The sequence below is a fragment of the Lissotriton vulgaris genome, chromosome 3_2 (genome assembly GCF_964263255.1).
Source record: "Lissotriton vulgaris chromosome 3_2, aLisVul1.2, whole genome shotgun sequence".
Taxonomy (NCBI): domain Eukaryota; kingdom Metazoa; phylum Chordata; class Amphibia; order Caudata; family Salamandridae; genus Lissotriton; species Lissotriton vulgaris.
Genome location: NC_141690.1, coordinates 51,610,117 through 51,631,001, shown reverse-complemented (window position 1 = coordinate 51,631,001; position 20,885 = coordinate 51,610,117).

Sequence of the window (20,885 nt, the reverse complement as noted above, 5' to 3'; positions counted from 1 at the left end):
TGCAAAAAAACATTCAAAACGAGTATTAAGAAGCAAATCCAACAGTAATTAACTCCTATCAGTCAGTCTCCTCATCACTCTACCTTGCTTTCACATACTCCCTGTGCCTAAAGCAGAGGTGTTTGGCACTTAGACAGGATGAGTGGCACTTGCTGAAACGCATAGCTCCCTGGCACTACCCATCAGACGAGCTAAAGTGCAGGGGTTGCGCGGAATCAGTTGAATCCCTGGAGCATGTCGTATGTATCTGCCCGGCACTGATGGACTTGCGCAGTTCAAAACAGAGGGCTGAGTGTGACAAACTGAGAGTCCGTTCTTACAGGCAGCGCATCATTGCGGCACTGAACCCAGAGAACATGGCCCTAAGGATCAGTTTGACAATCTTCATACATCTCACATATCATAAGTTCAAGCAGTCTATTAGCCATCCAAAATACACAGCTCCTGCCATGTCTTAATGTTCAAACAGCTACAAGTGAACTCATCAACGGCAGTCTTTGCAATAGCTTCAGTCTCCTGATCTAGTGATTTTTGAATCCTCAGTGTCATAACATCGAATTCACTCCACAAACGCTTACAGTACTCGTCAGGGGGGACCCTACTTCCCTTGAGCGATATCCTACGTGTAACACAGTGCGCTAGTTTAGATTGAAAGAGTGGGCAACATTTTAGGAACTGGGAACCCTGCTCAAGGAACATGGAAAACAAAGTTGCAGGATAAAGTGTAAATAAGTAACATCAACTGTCTGCCATAGAATATTGTAACCCCGAACTCTGTACTAAACAGCGGCAGTACAGCATGGAACAAGCAAACTCAACCCAGAGCTTTTTTTTAACCATTGACTGTCTCTGATGTACTTTTTAGTTCACTGACAGAATATCGACTAGGAAAACATCGACCTACAAAATTATCGAGGCAAAAATATGTACAACAAAAATATCGATTTTTAAATATATATACATATTCAAATTTTAAAAATGAATTATATTAAATGCTAACATAATCCAATAAAATAAAATATCTTTCATATATATGTTAACAATTCTAACAAATACACCTACTTTCAAAAACATAGACACACATACATATATACATACATATTAACATGTATCTATTTACAAAACTTATAATTAAACTAATATTTGTATATATATTACTTACTGGCAGTTGCCAGTAGGTTGTTATAGTTAGGACCTTGTTTCTATTCAAAAAGCATTTTTCTTTCACCAATATCTTTAGCGCTGTTTGACAAATCTTTGCAACATTTTCAAAACTTATGGCCCGCTTAATGCAGCTGCTGCTCTAAAAGTTGTTGGCTGCCAACAATTCAAACCAGGACTTGTTGGCGGCCATCTTATGACTCGGTTTAACCAAGTCACAAAGAAAAATGAAAACAAATGATAACAAATATGGAAAGGGGCAGGGAAGATACACCCTGACCCCCTAGGCCTTCTAAAGGGTTCCCGCAGGGACCCACAGCGCCCAAAAAAGCATTACAAAAAAAGAATCGGCAGGATTTGTACTGGGTGCGTGAATCCCACCAAAAATTAAAAAAATTAAGTGCGGTCTCCGGCTCTTCATTTAAGTATGCCCCCGGGAGGGTCAGGTCCCAAGTGGCAAATCCAAAATATGCTGCGGGTCCCCTGGGGCCATACTGATTACATGTGGGGGGCACACATCCCCCCTGCAGCTCCAGGGACCGCCACCCCCACGGACTTTATTTTTATTAAAATGCATTGGTCGCTCCGGCCCCCCGCAGCTCTGTTAACTGCCATCTCCTGGGGCATACATACATTTTTAAATGCGATGGTCTGTTGCAGACAGCAGGCCCTGGGGACCACCTCCTCCCTGGACCTTTAAACACGATGGGAGGGAGTTCGTTTGGCCCCCCTTCAAGAGCCCTCCGTGGCCCTGGGGTGCCCACCCCGGGACATTGCAGTTTGCTATGGGATGACGGGAGCACTGCTCCCGCCATCCCACAGCAAACAGTGTACTCGCTTTGAAGAAGCAAGAGCACTTTTTACCCCCAGGGAGCTGCATGTTAATGGAGTAAAAAGCAATGCTGACCCTCGCAGGAGGCAGGAGCTGCCCGGGATCGTGGGGGCCTTCAGGCTCCCCCTGAGGTCCCTTTAAAGATGGCCATTCCCCATGGAATGGGGTCCCCAGGGCCAAATATGGCCCGGGAGGGGGGCCGCTTAGCCCCACTCCCTTAAAACAAACAAACATTTTTTACAAATAATTGGCCGGGCCCTGGGGGATGTGTTCCACAGGGCGGAAATTGGCCTGGGGATGTTGTCTGCACGGCCCCCTCCCCTTTAAAAGACTAAAAAAAGCAAAGGACTAGCCCAGGGAATGGGGAAGAGAGCCCCAAATTTAAAAAAAAATAAAGGAAGCCACGCAACTCGCTGGAAGCCTCATCCCCTTTTACCAGTTCACTGAAAACAAACCTTCTGGTGTTCTCTAGGTTGGCGGATGATGCCCGCTATGCTACTGAGGGTTTCTCTGGGGCCAACTAACCCACCCCTTACATCCAGTAAACCCCACACAGGATTCAAGCAAGCCGGGCCGACGACGGCTGAAATGCCAGAAACCAGTCCCCGGTAGCTTGTCTCCTTTCTGGTGAAGAATTGGCTTGGTAGTTTAGTCTGCCCTGTTCCCATGATGCACTGGGCCAGGGACAGACTGATTTGCATATAGCCAGGTTCTGAACTGGGATGGTGCAGTGAGATAAATAACGGTGATGGATCAAGCCCTGATCTTTGGACTGGGTAAGAGTGGTCTGCTTAATTCAGACACTCTGTTCATCACCACCCCCTTTTCTGAATCGTTTTTGGCCACTATAGGTGTGGCAGGGTATACTCAGACATGAGTCCCTTTCTCACTGCACCATCAGGATTCAAGCAAGCCGGGCCGACGGCGGCTGAAATGCCAGAAACCGGTCCCCGGTAGCTTGTCTCCTTTCTGGTGAAGAATTGGCATGGTAGTTTAGTCTGTCCTGTTCCCATGATGCACTGGGCCAGGGACAGACTGATTTGCATATAGCCAGGTTCTGAACTGGGATGGTGCAGTGAGATAAATAACGGTGATGGATCAAGCCCTGATCTTTGGACTGGGTAAGAGTGGTCTGCTTAATTCAGACACTCTGTTCATCACCACCCCCTTTTCTGAATCGTTTTTGGCCACTATAGGTGTGGCAGGGTATACTCCGACATGAGTCCCTTTCTCCCTGCACCATCAGGATTCAAGCAAGCCGGGCCGACGGCGGCTGAAATGCCAGAAACCGGTCCCCGGTAGCTTGTCTCCTTTCTGGTGAAGAATTGGCTTGGTAGTTTAGTCTGCCCTGTTCCCATGATGCACTGGGCCAGGGACAGACTGATTTGCATATAGCCAGGTTCTGAACTGGGATGGTGCAGTGAGATAAATAACGGTGATGGATCAAGCCCTGATCTTTGGACTGGGTAAGAGTGGTCTGCTTAATTCAGACACTCTGTTCATCACCACCCCCCTTTTCTGAATCGTTTTTGGCCACTATAGGTGTGGCAGGGTATACTCAGACATGAGTCCCTTTCTCACTGCACCATCAGGATTCAAGCAAGCCGGGCCGACGACGGCTGAAATGCCAGAAACCGGTCCCCGGTAGCTTGTCTCCTTTCTGGTGAAGAATTGGCTTGGTAGTTTAGTCTGCCCTGTTCCCATGATGCACTGGGCCAGGGACAGACTGATTTGCATATAGCCAGGTTCTGACCTGGGATGGTGCAGTGAGATAAATAACGGTGATGGATCAAGCCCTGATCTTTGGACTGGGTAAGAGTGGTCTGCTTAATTCAGACACTCTGTTCATCACCACCCCCTTTTCTGAATCGTTTTTGGCCACTATAGGTGTGGCAGGGTATACTCAGACATGAGTCCCTTTCTCACTGCACCATCAGGATTCAAGCAAGCCGGGCTGACGACGGCTGAAATGCCAGAAACCGGTCCCCGGTAGCTTGTCTCCTTTCTGGTGAAGAATTGGCTTGGTAGTTTAGTCTGCCCTGTTCCCATGATGCACTGGGCCAGGGACAGACTGATTTGCATATAGCCGGGTTCTGAACTGGGATGGTGCAGTGAGATAAATGACGGTGATGGATCAAGCCCTGATCTTTGGACTGGGTAAGAGTGGTCTGCTTAATTCAGACACTCTGTTCATCACCACCCCCTTTTCTGAATCGTTTTTGGCCACTATAAGTGTGGCAGGGTATACTCAGACATGAGTCCCTTTCTCACTGCACCATCAGGATTCAAGCAAGCCGGGCCGACGACGGCTGAAATGCCAGAAACCGGTCCCCGGTAGCTTGTCTCCTTTCTGGTGAAGAATTGGCTTGGTAGTTTAGTCTGCCCTGTTCCCATGATGCACTCGGCCAGGGACAGACTGATTTGCATATAGCCAGGTTCTGAACTGGGATGGTGCAGTGAGATAAATAACGGTGATGGTTCAAGCCCTGATCTTTGGACTGGGTAAGAGTGGTCTGCTTAATTCAGACACTCTGTTCATCACCACCCCCCTTTTCTGAATCGTTTTTGGCCACTAGGTGTGGCAGGGTATACTCAGACATGAGTCCCTTTCTCACTGCACCATCAGGATTCAAGCAAGCCGGGCCGACGACGGCTGAAATGCCAGAAACCGGTCCCCGGTAGCTTGTCTCCTTTCTGGTGAAGAATTGGCTTGGTAGTTTAGTCTGCCCTGTTCCCATGATGCACTGGGCCAGGGACAGACTGATTTGCATATAGCCAGGTTCTGAACTGGGATGGTGCAGTGAGATAAATAACGGTGATGGATCAAGCCCTGATCTTTGGACTGGGTAAGAGTGGTCTGCTTAATTCAGACACTCTGTTCATCACCACCCCCTTTTCTGAATCGTTTTTGGCCACTATAGGTGTGGCAGGGTATACTCAGACATGAGTCCCTTTCTCACTGCACCATCAGGATTCAAGCAAGCCGGGCTGACGTCGGCTGAAATGCCAGAAACCGGTCCCCGGTAGCTTGTCTCCTTTCTGCTGAAGAATTGGCTTGGTAGTTTAGTCTGCCCTGTTTCCATGATGCACTGGGCCAGGGACAGACTGATTTGCATATGGCCAGGTTCTGAACTGGGATGGTGCAGTGAGATAAATAACAGTGATGGATCAAGCCCTGATCTTTGGACTGGGTAAGAGTGGTCTGCTTAATTCAGACACTCTGTTCATCACCACCCCCTTTTCTGAATCGAGAGCTCATCGGAGGCCACTCCCCTTTTTCCACCACTCAGCAAATACGCCTCTTGGCGCACATGTGATGTGGCGATGAGGTCCCCTTGCATCCTGAGGGCTTCAGGACTAAAGTGGACTTTATCCCCCAAGCAGAAGGGTGCCAGGAAGTGTGATTGCAGAGTGGTGTAAAAAGGTGGCGTGGCCTCTGACTACCTCCCAGCAATCCAGCTGTGTGGGGCTTACTGTGTAGTGTAGTTCTTATATTCCCAATAGGCTCTGCGCATTGGAATATTATATACTGTAGTTTAGATGTAGGACTGATGTCGACTAGGTCTCTATCGCATATAATAGACTTAATTGTGAGTGCCAGCTAGCCCAGAGGTCACTAGAAACTTTCTTGAATTCACAAGAAGTGATTAGTTTCTAACAACCGCATAAACATGACAACTTTGTTTCCCAAGAATAAGAAATCAATCTCTAGAGTTGCTGAAACAATAGATAGCTATTTTACTCAGTCAATTGTGCATGCTTCGTTTCACCAGAGTTGCTGAGAAAATAGAGAGACAGGCGTTTTCAATAAAAAATATTGATTGAACAGTCTTCTTTCTCAAGCCTAAGAAATGTACTGCTACAATCGAAATACTCGTTATAAAGTACAAGGCATATAATACGAAGAGTATTATAAAATAGTACTGTCAGAACATGATATGGTTTCTAAGCCATAAAATGCCTAAAACATATAAAATACATACAGTGATAAAAGAATGACTAATAGTACTCAACTGGTGCTTCTAAAATAGGCCGACCCCGGTGTACCTAACCTAAGTTTAGTACGAGGGAAGACGTAAGTGAGTGAGGTGTAGCTTTAAGTTTAGTAAGTTTTTCTCTGCCAGGTATCTATCTAAGAATTCTCTAAGGGTCTAATCAGCTCTGTACCTTGGTTTTAGAATGAAGGAGGTCTTGTATCTCTCTCTCAGGACTCAATCTCCCAGCAACCCGCAAGGGTAGCCTGGAAACACTGGAGCTGGATTTCTCGGCAGGAGAAAAGACAGCGTCTCCCAGTGCGTCAGTTGGAGGGTCGGCTTTCTTCGGCACTTGCTGCTGCAGGGCGCGTCGGACAAGTAGATAGTTGATCTGCTCCAAACCACCATGTGTTTGTCTGGGCTAATGTAGGCATATTTATACCTAAAAGGTGCCAAGTTTGGTGTATGATTGGACATAATAATGTCATCAAAGACTCAGTTCTTTGAAAACTCCATGATTTCCTAGATAAATTAGTATTTAGGCAAGGGGAAGTCCCTAGCTGCTGAAGGCGGGTTTTTCTAAGAAATCATTGTGGATCCTTGGAAGTTAGTGGAAGTAGCTGTGCCGTATTTGGGCTGCATAGGCTCAGTCTAAATAAGGGTATGATGCCTATATAAGGATCTGGTGATTTATACCTATATATGGGCATGAATCGGGAAAATTACACTAGGGTCCTAGATTCATACATAACACCCTCTCCACGATATTAAGTTCAATAAAACTAAATTTATAAGCACTGAACATATCTAAGGCAAGTGTTTACAATCCCACCCAAAATACAAATTGCTTTTGAAAAGGTTTGTTCACATGAAAAACAGTATAAACTGTATGAAAAACAAGCCTAAACAGATATGAAGCATATTATGAGAGCATACATCCTAATATTTATGAAGAATGAAATTACATTTATGAAATGTCTCTTAAGGTACAGAAGAAAAAAGGTCGAGACCATCCCATAGCACAGTATTTAAACTGTTTTCGTTTATAGGACAAGGTCAAATATAGTCATTAGGAAGTTTTTCAAAAGAAATTTTGGGGCATATTTCCAAGGGGGGTGATAGGCAATTATCGACGGTTTAGCGGGCGTTTTCGGCCGCTAAGCGGCGATAATTCGATCGCTATATTAGCAAGCTGTCGCTAACTGATGTTAGCGACAGCTTTTAGGCGATAGCGAGCGGTTTGGGTCCCGCTTTGCATGTCAGCGATATTTATTGCTAATGACATACAAAGTGGGCGTACCCAACCTGTTAGCGACTGAAAGCAGTCACTAACGTCGCTATCGCCTATTAGCAAGGCGGGCGTAGCGATGGAAATATTCCCGCTATCGCCAAAAACTAACGCCTGGTCAGACCAATTCTTAGCCATGTTATCCAATGGGAGGTGGATAACATGGCTAAGAGCATTTTATCGCTTATGCGTGAATATCACTGTATTGTCAGCGATATTCACGATACCGCCGGAAAAATTATTGCTTTGAAGATAAACGTTACTAATAGCACGTTATCTCAGCAATAATTTCCGGCGATGCTTAGCGATAAAAAAATCGTAGTTAGCGATAAATATCGCTACTCGTTGGTAATATGTCCCTTGTTCTCTAAGAATAGTTCTACTTTAAGCAGATTACCCTGTGCCAAAAGTTCTGTTTTGAAAAAAGTTCAAATTGTTAGATGTTTTTTTTTTAAAAATGAAGGCCGAATTTCAGAGTTCAGGTAACGCTGTGTGCATGAGTCAAAAGTTATTCTCGGTGTCAGGAGAAAACATCAGATCGTCTAGGCTGGCAAAATAACTTTCTACCATAGTAGGCGAAAGTGGAGCCACTTCAGTTAGCAGTTCAAATGTGCATAGATGAGGATCATCGCTGTCAGCTTTTGATGCTATAGCAATGTCCACAGTAGGTGGTACCTGTGTGCCTGTAGTGTCACATATTTCACCCTCAGTTAGACTTGCCGGTGAGACCTCAATGAATGCCGTCATCAAAATTGGCAGCCGTTGGGGGCAACACAATGCATGAGTTGTTACCGGACCTAGCAAAGCGTCAACATCTGATGGCAGGACTGATGGAAGTGTAAGACAAATGTCCAACATGCATTTCTCTCCGCAAAGCTGGCATCGTAGAACAGGTAAGATGCAATTTTGCCAGATTGGTCTGAACGAAAGGAACCAGGTGGTGTTCGGATCTCTTAAATGAGCCAAGCCAAGAATCTGTGAAATGCGTTCACGATACCTCATGGCAAGGAGCGTTTGTTCCATGGTAGTCTGGGTATCGCTGGTGACTGGACTTGTCATATCGGAGCAGAAGAAATAAAAATAGAATTCCTGCTACGAGTCCCAAGATGAGAGGCAGGCCGCTGAACACAGAGTGCACGAAATATGGGAAAATGCTGAGGACTGCTTCAAATGGTGTTAACAGTCCCGAAAAAATCGTCTTAAATACATGTGCGATGCCACTGGTATCAGACAAGTTTAAAATTTGACCTAACATTTCGGCGAAATGTACTGGGCAGTTTGTTGAAAATAATGCATGTATCTCTGCAGATCATACGTTTATCTAGTCGAGGTCAGTGGCACAGTTTTTTGTAAAAGATTGACTTTCATTCTGCTTAAAGTATCAATTTTTATAGACGAGATATTCAATGAAGGCCATAACGCTGTCTCCCTATCTGTCTTGCTCTTTGGATACAATACTTGCATACAACAAGTGACCCTGGATGACACACTAACTAGATACGTTTTTCCTGGCAACATGCCACAACAGCGGTGTTCATTGAGCATAACGCACCTGCCATTGGATAGCTGCCTGAAAATTGGTTCTATCACTGTGGAGGGTGTACTGTGCAGGTGGCAAGGGAGGTTATTTGCAGAACCTTCGTGGGCTCCGTGTAAATTAATACCTTGGCACAAAAGTGTACCACTTAGTGAGTTCCTACAATTTTTACCACTAAGAAATACCTCTTTTCCCCCACTCCAACATTTGAGTGTGTAAGGTAAAGTCCAGGTTGACTTAATGTATTCTTTACCCACCCTTTCATACAGGCCCGCTGGTATATGCTGTAGACAATACTGAAATTGGAAAATAATCACTGGTTTCGTGATGGTGCCATGTATTATCCATTCAATGACAGGCTTCTCAGAAACTGTCAATGGTAATCTTTCAAGTTTTTCAATGCTCAGCACTGTATAGTCTGCTCCTCTTTGTGCCAAAGCGATTTGTTTATCTGTAAGGTTAAATACAGGAAACAATGACGTTGTGTTGATTAGACGCCATGGCACGTCGCCTGAACTAAGATTTTGTAACGTCCAGCCTAGCTGCATTATAGAACATAATTGAGACTGGCCATGTTGTATCATTAGCAAATCCTGCTCTATTATGTCAATTGTAGAGGATACAATGCTGTCCAAAGAATATATTCTGGAGGACAGAGTCATTACCCATTGTCCACTACAGAGAGAGTTTTCTCTAAATTAATACGATCAATTTCTTGTATTCTTTCTACAGTTTCCATTTGCGTTATTTTCCAAGCTTTGTTGTACGCAGCGTATATACCGGCTTATATGAAACATTTTTTATGTGGTTTGCGGGGCCCCATTAAGAAATCTTGCAAATCATTGCCTTCTTTGAGGAAAGATAAGTGTTGTTTGATTTCTGGAAGTGTGGATTTCTGTAGCCATTCAAGGCATAGTTTTCCTACACTGTGATGTAGGGCAGATTAACCAATTTTTTCCAATCAGGATTAGTTCTGTTCTGTTTTAAAATCTGTTTTACGTCTACCTCCTCATCTGAAGTGCCATTACTGTTAGGTGTGGCTTTAGGTATGGACGGTTTGTTAAAATCTTTTATCTTAGTTAGGCCAAGACATGATGTTTTTTGAACAGTGTCATTTAAAAACATTATTTGTTCTGGGCTAATGCAGGCTCCGAACAAGGCTTCTAAACCTTGCACCTGCCAGTCTTTTGTGCCGCAAACAGTTTTTGTCTCAATGTTGTCTTTCCAAAAGTTAAAACCTAATGTAGACAGCTGAGCATAAAAGTTCACAGAATAAATGTGTTTAGTATTGGTCAGCATGTTTTTCATTCCTGTCTTTTTGAAATAAAACATTTCTGGATTTGTGACATTAAAACCTGAGAAGTATGGAACCTTTTCATAAAACGTTTTTGAGCTTCCTTTTGGCAGTGTTGGACAATGTTCCCATTGAGTAAAAACATTTCTAGAGTTTGCATATTTGTGCAAATAATGGTGACCGTAATGATTAAAACAATACATTTGTTCATAATCTGATGAACCTTCTAAGTATTCATGTTTTGTGAATTTAGCTGACATTTCTAAATCTGTCATCATGTTATTAACAGTTTCAAAGTCCCATAAATTGGTGTGTCCCATGCTATACCACCAAGTATAGGAACGGGTGTGATGTTCACAGATGACAGGTCTCTTCGTTCACGATGAGATGATTTGTGAGGTTTCAGGAACAAGTTGATGTTCTTACTTGCTGTGTCCATTGTACTGTATTTTCCATCTATCATTTTTCTCAAACTTAAAACAAGAATGAGCCAAAGAAGGAGAAAAAGTACACCTAACACAATCCAAAATTCAACCCATGGTGAAACCAGATATGCATTTTCAAGTTGATGAAAGAGTTATGTTATCTTTTCTTTGAAAGTTTTATTTGCTGTCGTAGTTTCAGGCTCACTGGGATCCTCAGAAAATGTATCAAAGTTGATGAAGTATGAAGTGTGCGTCGCGGACCAGCCTAAAGCCGGGCATCGGGAACTGCCAGGACTTAGAGGAGGACCCCTACTGGTTCAGAGGGCAATAAGGGAGCAGAGGGGAGGACAGAGAGGTAGGGCATGGACTCAAATGTCAGAATGCTCCTCGCTCTGTAGACGGAGGAGACAGGCAGTGAGGGGACCCCAGATATCTTTGGGACGTGACTTGTGTGGTAAGAGTTCGTCATAATTGTGGAGGTGATCTTGCCAAGTTGACATAGTGTTAAGCCAGATCTTAAATTTAGGAGCACGGCCTCTACCCCATCGACAGGCTACATGGCGTTTGGCTAATAAGAGGCCCAGTGCAAAAAACTTTCTATGTGATTGCAGTGCCGGGACCAATTGACCTAACAAGGCAGTCTTGGGACAGGGATCAATAGCAACTCCAACCATGTCCGAAAGGGGTCTAAAAATGGCATGCCAATATGCCGCGACGGAAGGGCATGTCCATGCCAGGTGGAAGAAATCGCACCCTCCACCCCACATCTAAGGCAATGGTCAGTGTCACGGAGTCCAAGCCAGAATAGTTTGGAATGAGTGAAGTAAATGCGGTGCAAGAATTTGAAATGAATCAACCGGAGCCGGGTATTACCGGTTTCTGCATTAGTGTGCAAGCAGCTTTCTTCCCATTGATCGTCAGACAGCGGGGAGCCAAGGTCATTGTCCCATGCACTGCGGACTCTTCCCTTTCTGCCCTTCCCATGCCAGCCAGAAGTATTTAGTTGGTGCGGAACATACTACCCTCGATGGAGGTCGCTCCTCCCACTACTTAGTACTGTATTATGGCTCCTCACCCCAAGATCCTCTGATCCACATACACTGTATGGTGGTATATCGTGGGAAGGACTGTTACCATTTGAGTTTTGGTTTCTGGGGTTTTTCACCCAAAAATGATAAAAGAAGCCTCAATTGCTTTTTGCTTGTATACAGTATGCTTCCACCCTGTAGCTATGCCATACCTAATACCTGACTATACCACATTTCTATCGCGGCCGGCCCAGTGGGTTGTAGGCGGCATGCTGTGTTTAAGTACTATTGTCGTGCCCTTTTTAATTATGAGCCTTCCCTGGACTCTATTCTGTGTAGCTGCCGGCCTGCAGTTGAGGGTTGTAGGTGTGAAGCTGTGTACTGCCTATCACTCTTGTCATCAATAAAGGTTTCAAAAAAAAAAAAAAGTTGATGAAGTAACCAGAGGCAGTTCTGTCAATTGTCAGAATTGCATCAGGATTTTTTGGAATCGCTGGAGCTTTTTTATCCTTAGTCATATCAGTATAGTCAGAGGCTATATCATTATAGACAGGTGTTTCTTGACGAACTGTTATTTGGGTCTCAAGAGGCACAAGTTCCATCATTTTGTTGCATAGTTCTTTCTTTCTTACTGCAGGTTTATTAAAGGTGATAAGTCTTTCAGTTTGAACCTCTTGGATTGTAGCAAGATTTGGTCTTCTGATACATCTTGGGAGTCCACAGGGCCTACTACTTATTATCGGCCACATGATGTGGTTTGACCAGTTTGATGGACACAACTCTGTTCTCCCTTATACCAGCATGGGTGGTGGTACCACTTATCTTGTTCCGTGGATAGCTAAGACAAGTACTGCTTTTTCATAAGAAGGTCCAAATTCCTTCTTCACCGCGATCTTTTCCCTGACTAGATCCCCAATCTTTGGAATCCAGACAGGTGGTTTTTCTTCAGTGGTCGTTTGCTTCTGTATTGTGTTACTCAGACTTCTTCTTGTTTGATTTAAGTCCTGTAAAACAGCCAAACGATCTTTGATATCAAAGGGTTTTTGTTCTACCACTGAAGTTTGACAATCAAGGTCTTCGATAATCATTCTAGTACCAAAGAGCATTTCATATGGAGTGATTACACCCAGAGAATTTCTTGGCAGATTATTAAGACTACTTTGGACACTTATTAGATGTTTGACCCACCCCTCACCGGAACCTTATGGAGGACAAGGAAATGGAGAACACACTTGTGGCAGGTGATTTTAACCTTCACCTCTTCGGAGACAAAACAACAGAAGACGTGACAAAGGAAATGGACATTGTCTGGGAAATCCCAAACCAAACAAACAAACACCTCAACTCAGCTATTGAAAGACCTTGAGCAGCTAAACTTGAGAGTACTTAATGGACGATTCACAGAGGATATCCGAACCAGCTCCAACATACTTCTCCTCAAGTACTTCCTCACACCTCGACTACATGCTAACGACACTCCCACTGTACAAGAAAATCAGTTAGTTCAAGATAGGTGAAAGCGCTCAAAGCGACCATCTGCCATTAGAAGTCAAAATAGGTGTGTCTTGCGAATATAAAGCTGTGGAAAAAAAGATACATAGGCACAGAACATACCGTCAATTACAAACGGATAAGGTGCAAGCCCACAGAGTCCGAGGAACTATCAACCAGTGCAAAAACAATCATGCACCAGGCATCCTGCTCAAACATAAATCTGCTAGACGTCTGGGTAGACTTTGTAGCAGAATTGGGAGCTAAACATGCTACTGAGCTAAAACCCCAAAAAGGGAACACTACACGGTCTTCACATGGAAAAGCAACAACACTAGAGATAAAAAACATAAAACGAGAAATAAAAAAGACCCTAAAACAGCTCCGAAAAGAATCTAACAACGAAGTCCCTCAAAAGGAGCTCCGCATCTTAAAAGCACAACTAAAAAAGATGACCTGGGAAAGGAAGACAACAGAGAGAAGATCTATGGATAAAAATTGTTCACAGCTCCGAACAAAAGAACAGCTCCACCTTCTGGAAAATAATCCACAACCTCCAACAGCCAGGCCACAAAGGCATTAACTCCAATATACCAGAATCCGATTGGGCCAACTACCTATCAGCACACTTCAATTTAGCTGATTCAAAAGTGGCTAATCCCAGAGGGAGAGACTGGTAAGTCGACGTGCACCAGAGCCTTAATAAGACCAGCACACTTAAAAATGAAGAGATCTTAGTCATCAAAAGGAAATCATTCCTGTCCTACAATCTGACTGCGGACAGAGACCTATCAATAACCATCAATTCAACAGCAAACATAGAGGATATTCCACACCTAGAAACAGCACACAGGATCAGGAAAAAAATCTCAAAAGGCAAACTTGAGAGGCCCCCCGGCCCCACTGGGATCCCACCAATATTATATAAAAACGATGCAGGTTTTTTTTAGCAATATCTTGGCACCAGACTTTCACAAAATAAGGGAAAAAACAACTACACCAACATCTTGGAGAGGCTCGATAATAAGCACGATTAATAAAAAGGGCACCAGTAACGACCCAAGCACTTATCGCCTCATAGCTTTAATTGTTACTAAGGCAAAGTACTACGCAGGCCTCATCCTGGAGGATCTAACATCCTGGGCAACCGCAAAGAACATCATCCCCGCAACCCAAACTGGATTTCGCAGTGGCCAGGGTACTACAACAAACATCATGGCGCTAACTCTCTTGGCAGATGCGGCAAAAGTCACTAAGACCTCTCTATTCCTGTGCTTCATCGATTACAGCGCCGCATTTGATCATGTAGACCGCCACAAACTCTGGTAGAAACTGAATAAATGGGGAATTCCAGGCCCACTCTTACAGCAGCTGATAATGCTACACACCAACACCTGGGTCAGGATCAAACTGGGATCTGGTACGCACCTGTGAAGAGAAATCAGGACCAGCAAAGGACTGAAACAAGGCTGTGTCCTCGCCCCTATGCTGTTTAACCTCTTCCTTGCAGATCTCCCTGGTGAGCTGGAGACAGCCAAATCTCACGCACCACAGTTGTGTAACATCACACTGTCAAATCTTCTATACGCAGATGACTTAGTCCTTATCAGCCGGTCCCCTATCGGCCTCCAACATCTTTTGAACAAAACCAACGCGTTCTCCACAATGAACTCACTAACAATCAATTTAAATAAAACAAAATTCATGACAATGAATTACCACAGAAAACGGAATATCACATGGCTTCTGGATGGACAGAGGCTAGAGCAGGTAGCCTCTTACAAATACTTAGGCATCATATTAGATTGCAACAGCTCATTCAAACAACAACTAGAGGCGATCCGTCGGAAGGGCACGACATTCCATCTATCGATAAAGCCACTGCAGAAAGCTCTTCCTGACTAGACACTCGGCCCTCTCCTACAGCTAATAAGACCTCGCTTACAGCCAATGCTCACTTACTGCAGCGAATCCATGCGTGGCAAAGACGCAACGATATTAGATAATACCATTAGTCGAGAATACAGGGCAATATTCCACCTGTCCACCTATTCATTGCCCGCTCAAATTCGCCTAGAATTTGGACTGCAGAAACAAACGGTGGAGAGAAGAGGCATATACATAAAAAGCTGGCGGCAAATCAGAGATGCTGAGCATGGATCCTTAAATGCTCACCTCTGGTCTGAACTGTCCATTAGAGATAACTCACCAGCAAGGAACTACCTAATGGAATCACTGGAGACCTTAGGATTAACAAACCTATGGGAGTCACAAACCGACCCTGGTACCTTCAAAAAGTGGTATCGAAAGTCACCAAGATGGTCTCATTTACTGAGGACAAAGCCACCCTAGCGAAGAGAGCGCACGGATGGGTGGTGTTGAAAGGCTATACAGCTCTCAAACCACAATAGTATTTAACAACGGGCCTCAGCCAGATAACAAAAAAACAAGTTCCTCAATATGCGCCTCAGTAACATACCTATAACACCCCACCTAGCACCCTGGAAAAGGGAAAACGCAGTAAATTGTTGCCGACTCTGTCTTTCTGGAAACAAGGACCTCACACACATCGTTTGCATCTGCAAAAACCTTCTGGACATAAGATGTTCTCTGCTTCGGGTCCTATGGAACCAGAAGGGCATAAGAAGCTGCAGACAGGCCGTGATACTTTGTTTCAATCCCGTAGAAACCCAGCTAAACTGCAGAATAACAACATTTTTCGACATAGTGGCCAGTAGACTAAAAGAAACAGCCATAGGGTCTACCGGAAGCACCAGCCAAACCAAAACAACTGCATGTACCTTGTCCCCCTAACCCCATTGGACTGCATTAATCCAAATTGTGACTTTTAACATTTTAATTACGTGAATCAACCCGCTCCTTTTAAGCTTTACCTTTTGCTATTGATTGTCTTTTATATAATTGTACGTTTTAAAATTGTGAGTTTTTATTAACTGAATCTGAACCTCACTGGAACCTAATACCCTAGCTGTTATAGATTGCTTTATGTCACAGTTTTTTCTTTCCACTACCGCATTTCCCTCAGGATGGAATGGACTCGAGTACCGCAATACAAAGCCCAAACTGGCCATGGCCTCCTTGTAAGCTTGAGAGCTAAACACAGAACCCTGGTCAGAATGTAGCATGCCGATTGCGTATGTGCCGATAAAGACTTGCAAATCTTTCATAACAGTTTGGGCGTCAGGCGAGCGCTGAGGCCACATCCAAATGAATCTTGTGCAGGAATCCACTGCGACCATGATATCTTTATAGTTGCCATCCCTTTGTAAGGGACCGCAGTGGTCCAGGTAAACGCACGCTAATGGTTTATCTGAGATTTGAAGGGGCGTCTGTGCAGGTCGTTTTACGGTTGATACTTTAATCTTCTGGCAGATTTCACATTCTAGAACATAGTTTCTAGTTTATTTCCTCATGCGCGGCCACCAATATCTCTGTTTTAGTAATGATACTGTGGCGGAAACTCTTGCGTGTGCAGAGGCGAGCCCTTCATGTGCTGCTAAGATTAGTCCTAATCTATGTTCCATGTTTGGGATTGCCCTATCCCCCACTCCAGGGATTCGAGCAAAGGGAACATTATTTACATCAGTTATATATGAGTACTTTACTGGAAAGCCTTTTGGGAGTGTATCACCACTGTCTATTTCTGAGGCAGTGACAGCTTGCATTATTTCGCTGTCTATTTTTGTTTTTGAATAACTGATTGCAGTTATGGAAGCCGTTTGCACAGCTGCCTTCGCGGTTTCATCAGCCAATGAATTCCCTGCAACGTGAACGTCATCACGCTGATGACTCAGTGTATGAATCACGTGAGTCTTTTGTAGTTCTTTCTGTAATATAACTACTTGTTCCCAAAGCATTTTATGCTTAATTGTGCCAACCTTTGCGTCTTTGAAACCGTTTTTAACCCAGTTCTGCAGATATTCATTGTAAGACTGGACGCAGTAATACGAATCGTACACTATGAGTGTGTGGAATTCACGATCTGTATTTTCAAGCGCCTTCTGAAAGCCTGTAGTTCAGCTCGCTGACTGTACAGTCTCTGAGTGATTGAGTTTTAGTGACCATAGGTCGAAATTTACCTTCGCTACAGTGACCTTTAACAATCGCGGATGCAGCACTATAGGCTTGTTTGCCCCCAATTGCGGGATGTTATACATCCGTAATGTTCTAGAGTCAGAATCTCGGTCGGCAGAGGACATTTGTGTTCATATTGTAGGAATTCTTGTGTTTTCAAGTAGGGGTTAAAAACGTATTCAACGTCTGTTGCAGCAAGAGATTTAACCCATTGAATCCATCTCGGATGTAACGCCTTAGCATTTGGAATGCTCGCTTTTGTCACTGCCTCTAGGGCAGGTACAGGTGTAACAATCAATATGCGTTTACTCTGCGCGAGAGCTCTTTCTTTTGCTACTGTAGTTAGAACCGCTGTCAGAATTTTTTCTGTAGAAGTGAATTTCATTTCAGCTTGTGTGTACAAGTATGATTTGTATACTATTGGTACCTTTTCTCCTTCATTAAAGGTTAGGTATGTGAATCCGGATCTCCCTGGGATGATCCGAATCAAGAGGTTGCGTATGTTGTTGCGTGTCTGTAATTGTGTTTTTGCTAACAGGTCTGATTGCACTGAACGCAAAATGTCTGTGTGTTTTTGAGTCCAATTAGTTGATTTGAAATCAGGTTTGATTAGATCGTAGAGAGGTTTAACCCTTTCTGCATAATTTAGAACATACGTTCTTCCAAAATTCAGGAAACCTAGAACTGACTGTAAGTTTTTCAGCGTTTTTGGAGGTTGGAGCAGCGCACATTTCTCTAGAAAATTAGCTGCCTGGCTTTTGCCTTCACTTGAAAGTTCGTACCCTAAGAATAGGACGTTGAGGTGGGCAATTCGTGATTTCTTAATATTGAATTTGTACCCTTCAGAAGCGAACCCAAGTATTATGGTGCTTACTCTTTTTAATTGCACATACAAGTCAACGTCTTAAAGATAGATGTCATCGACATAAGATAATGCCTCATCATCAGACGTTTTTAGTAACTCTGTAACACTCACTGAAAATCACCCTGGACTATTCTTGAATCCCTGGTGGAGACAGCAAAATTGTCGCTGTGTCCCCATAATTGAGAAAGCGGTCAAGTTCCTGCTTTCTAGTGCAATGTTTTGACAGAAAAAAACGTTAGAAATATCGAATGTAGTTTTATATTTTTTGCACACAATGTTATTCATCAGTGCTGCACTGTGTGCACTTTGTACTGCAAAAGTTTTGCAACAAGAGTTTAAGTGTCTGTAGTCCAAAAGAAAACAATATTTATTGTCTGGTTTGGAGACAGGAAACAAAGGATTGTTCATAGATGAGGTGCATGTTTCAATCACCACCTGGTTTTCAAGTTGATCTAAGATCTCCCTGACCTGTTTTTTAGCTTCTTGCTTAACTGGATACTGCCTTTGTGCAGTAGGTGGATTTTTTAACTGGATTTTATGGTGAGGAGAGTCCTCATCCCATCCTACATGATTTTTGTATAATGCTGGAGCCTGGGCTACTGCTAATTTTCTGGCATAGGTGTATTTTTTATGAATTGGAATGTGATTTGAGAAGGCTGGCATAATTATCTCTTCGCCATGTGGACACTCTCTGACAAATTCAGGTGGCCAGTCTTGGTCAGCTGGAAGAATGTCATAACCCTTAGATAGTTTCTCCCAAAAGAGTGCCTTTATTTTTCTAGGTATGTCCCCCTCCATCCGGAGTGTTGCTTTATATAACTTATGTGGTACACTAACCCTGGTCGGCAGTTTCAACTTGAATGCATTTATTCAAGTCCAGTATCTCCAGATGATCCTTCAGGATCTTGCGAGCTAAGGTGACCTCTGCTGCACTGTCTAGCATTGTCTGGGCCCACTCCCCGTTCTTGAATTGTGTCCTCAAGATCCTCGGCATGTCTGATCTTTACACTTGCTACCTTCTTCTTGGTTAATTGAGTTTTCTTTTTTTTTGGAACGTGCTGTTCGTCATTGGACTTCACACGTTCTTCCTTTTGTTCTGATCATCCTCTTCTTTCAGATTTCTGCAAGGAAGTCAGAAAGGTACGAGAGGAACGTGTATCAGTATCTTGATATCTATCAGGTTTTCTCAAATTATCCCTATTCCTGAGGTTATACCTCTTTTCAGAGGGCTCCTGTGGAGGAGACCTTCCTCTGGCCTGAGAACGCTTCTCTTTAGGAAGTGTCTGTTTAGTGTTTTCCCACTTCTTTTTAGGAGTAGTGAGATTATTTTTGATAAAAAAAAATCTGGATTTTCTGTTAGTTGGGGTTTTAATGGTTTCCCACCCAAACTATCTCTACTTAGTTCTTCATAGGATTTCTCAATAATTCTTGCAAGTTCATATGGTTGCTCAGTTATATCTGTTTCTTTTCGTTTTTGGCCGATTGCCATTGATGCTGCTTCACCTTTGATGTTAGCTAATAGTATAGCTGAGACCTGTTTGAAATCTTTTAGTAACTTCATACCAAGATTTAAGGCCGGTTCTGGCCCGTATTCATTTTGAATCTGTCTTAGGACGTCTGGTATTACCACCATAGATGTAACACCATGTTTTTTCGTGTAGATTGAAGCAAAGATTGTACCCCAAGTGTCACAGTCCTCCACGTGTGGTGCAATCCCCATTGGTAAGCAGATTGTCAAAATGTTGTGTTTCTCATGAGGTGTACTATCAGGAAATACTGCCTCTATTTGAGTAATTTTTTTAGCTAATCAGAACGGAATTTGTTTCCTTTTTACAGGCAATTTACCAATGACTGATTGTATAGTCTGTGGTGTGATTTTGTTTGTGTTCCCCTGGTGAGGGGTGTGCTGCGGAATCCTTACAGTTGGTTGGACTGTTAAAGTCCGAATGACATATTGAACCAATTGACTATGTATTTTTATTAACTGTTTCAGCTGAGCTAACCTGTCATTTGTTCAATGTCAGGATGTGGTGTATAGATGGCTAGTACCGGCCATGTAGCTCCTGGTCTACCTAGTGGACCGAGCCTGGTAATGTGATTTTGATGTTGTAGGGCGCCTTTCAACCAGAACTGATGCTCTTGGTAAGTTAATGGAATTTCAATGTTCTCGTAAGGAATGTATTCCACTGGTGGTTCCTCTACTTTGTAGTAGTGGAACTCATGTGTTACTGCATTTGCTGCAGAAAACTGAATCCATGAATAGAATACCTCTGTCTGCCGATATTCATGTGCCTCTATATCAAAGATTACATTACCACCTCTCGATGATACTCCATTATTTATGCGTTTGTGAGGTATAGTCTTTCTTACATTTGCCGGGATGATTATAGCATCGTCGTCGTTTTGTTGGAGACTTGTGTCATCTAAAACTGCCTGAGCTGCTTCTGCAGATCTAGCTAATTCTTCGTCACTATTCATTATTTTGTTGACTGAAAGTTTGCAGAGCAAGTTTCAAGGAAACAAAGATAAGGTGCACAATATTTTTGGAACACTGTATCCTTCAACGTTGAACAAACCGAAAACTAATACATAGGATTTTTCATCCAACTCAGTTTACGGCAGATATTATATCCTTTTACCCACTCCAGACGTCTATTGGAGCATTTTACGGGAAAAAGGGGTCTGTGTGAAAAGCACAACTAAGTTACTCTGGTATCTAGATAGTCGAACTGCTCCAAACCACCCTGTATTTGCTTCGTAAATAAGGTGTATATGTACACCTTAAAGGTGCTGAGATTGACATAAGGTTGGACATAATAATGTCCTCAAAGACTCAGTTCTTTGAAAACTCCATGAGTTCTTGGATAAATCAATATTCAAGCAGGGGGTAGTCCC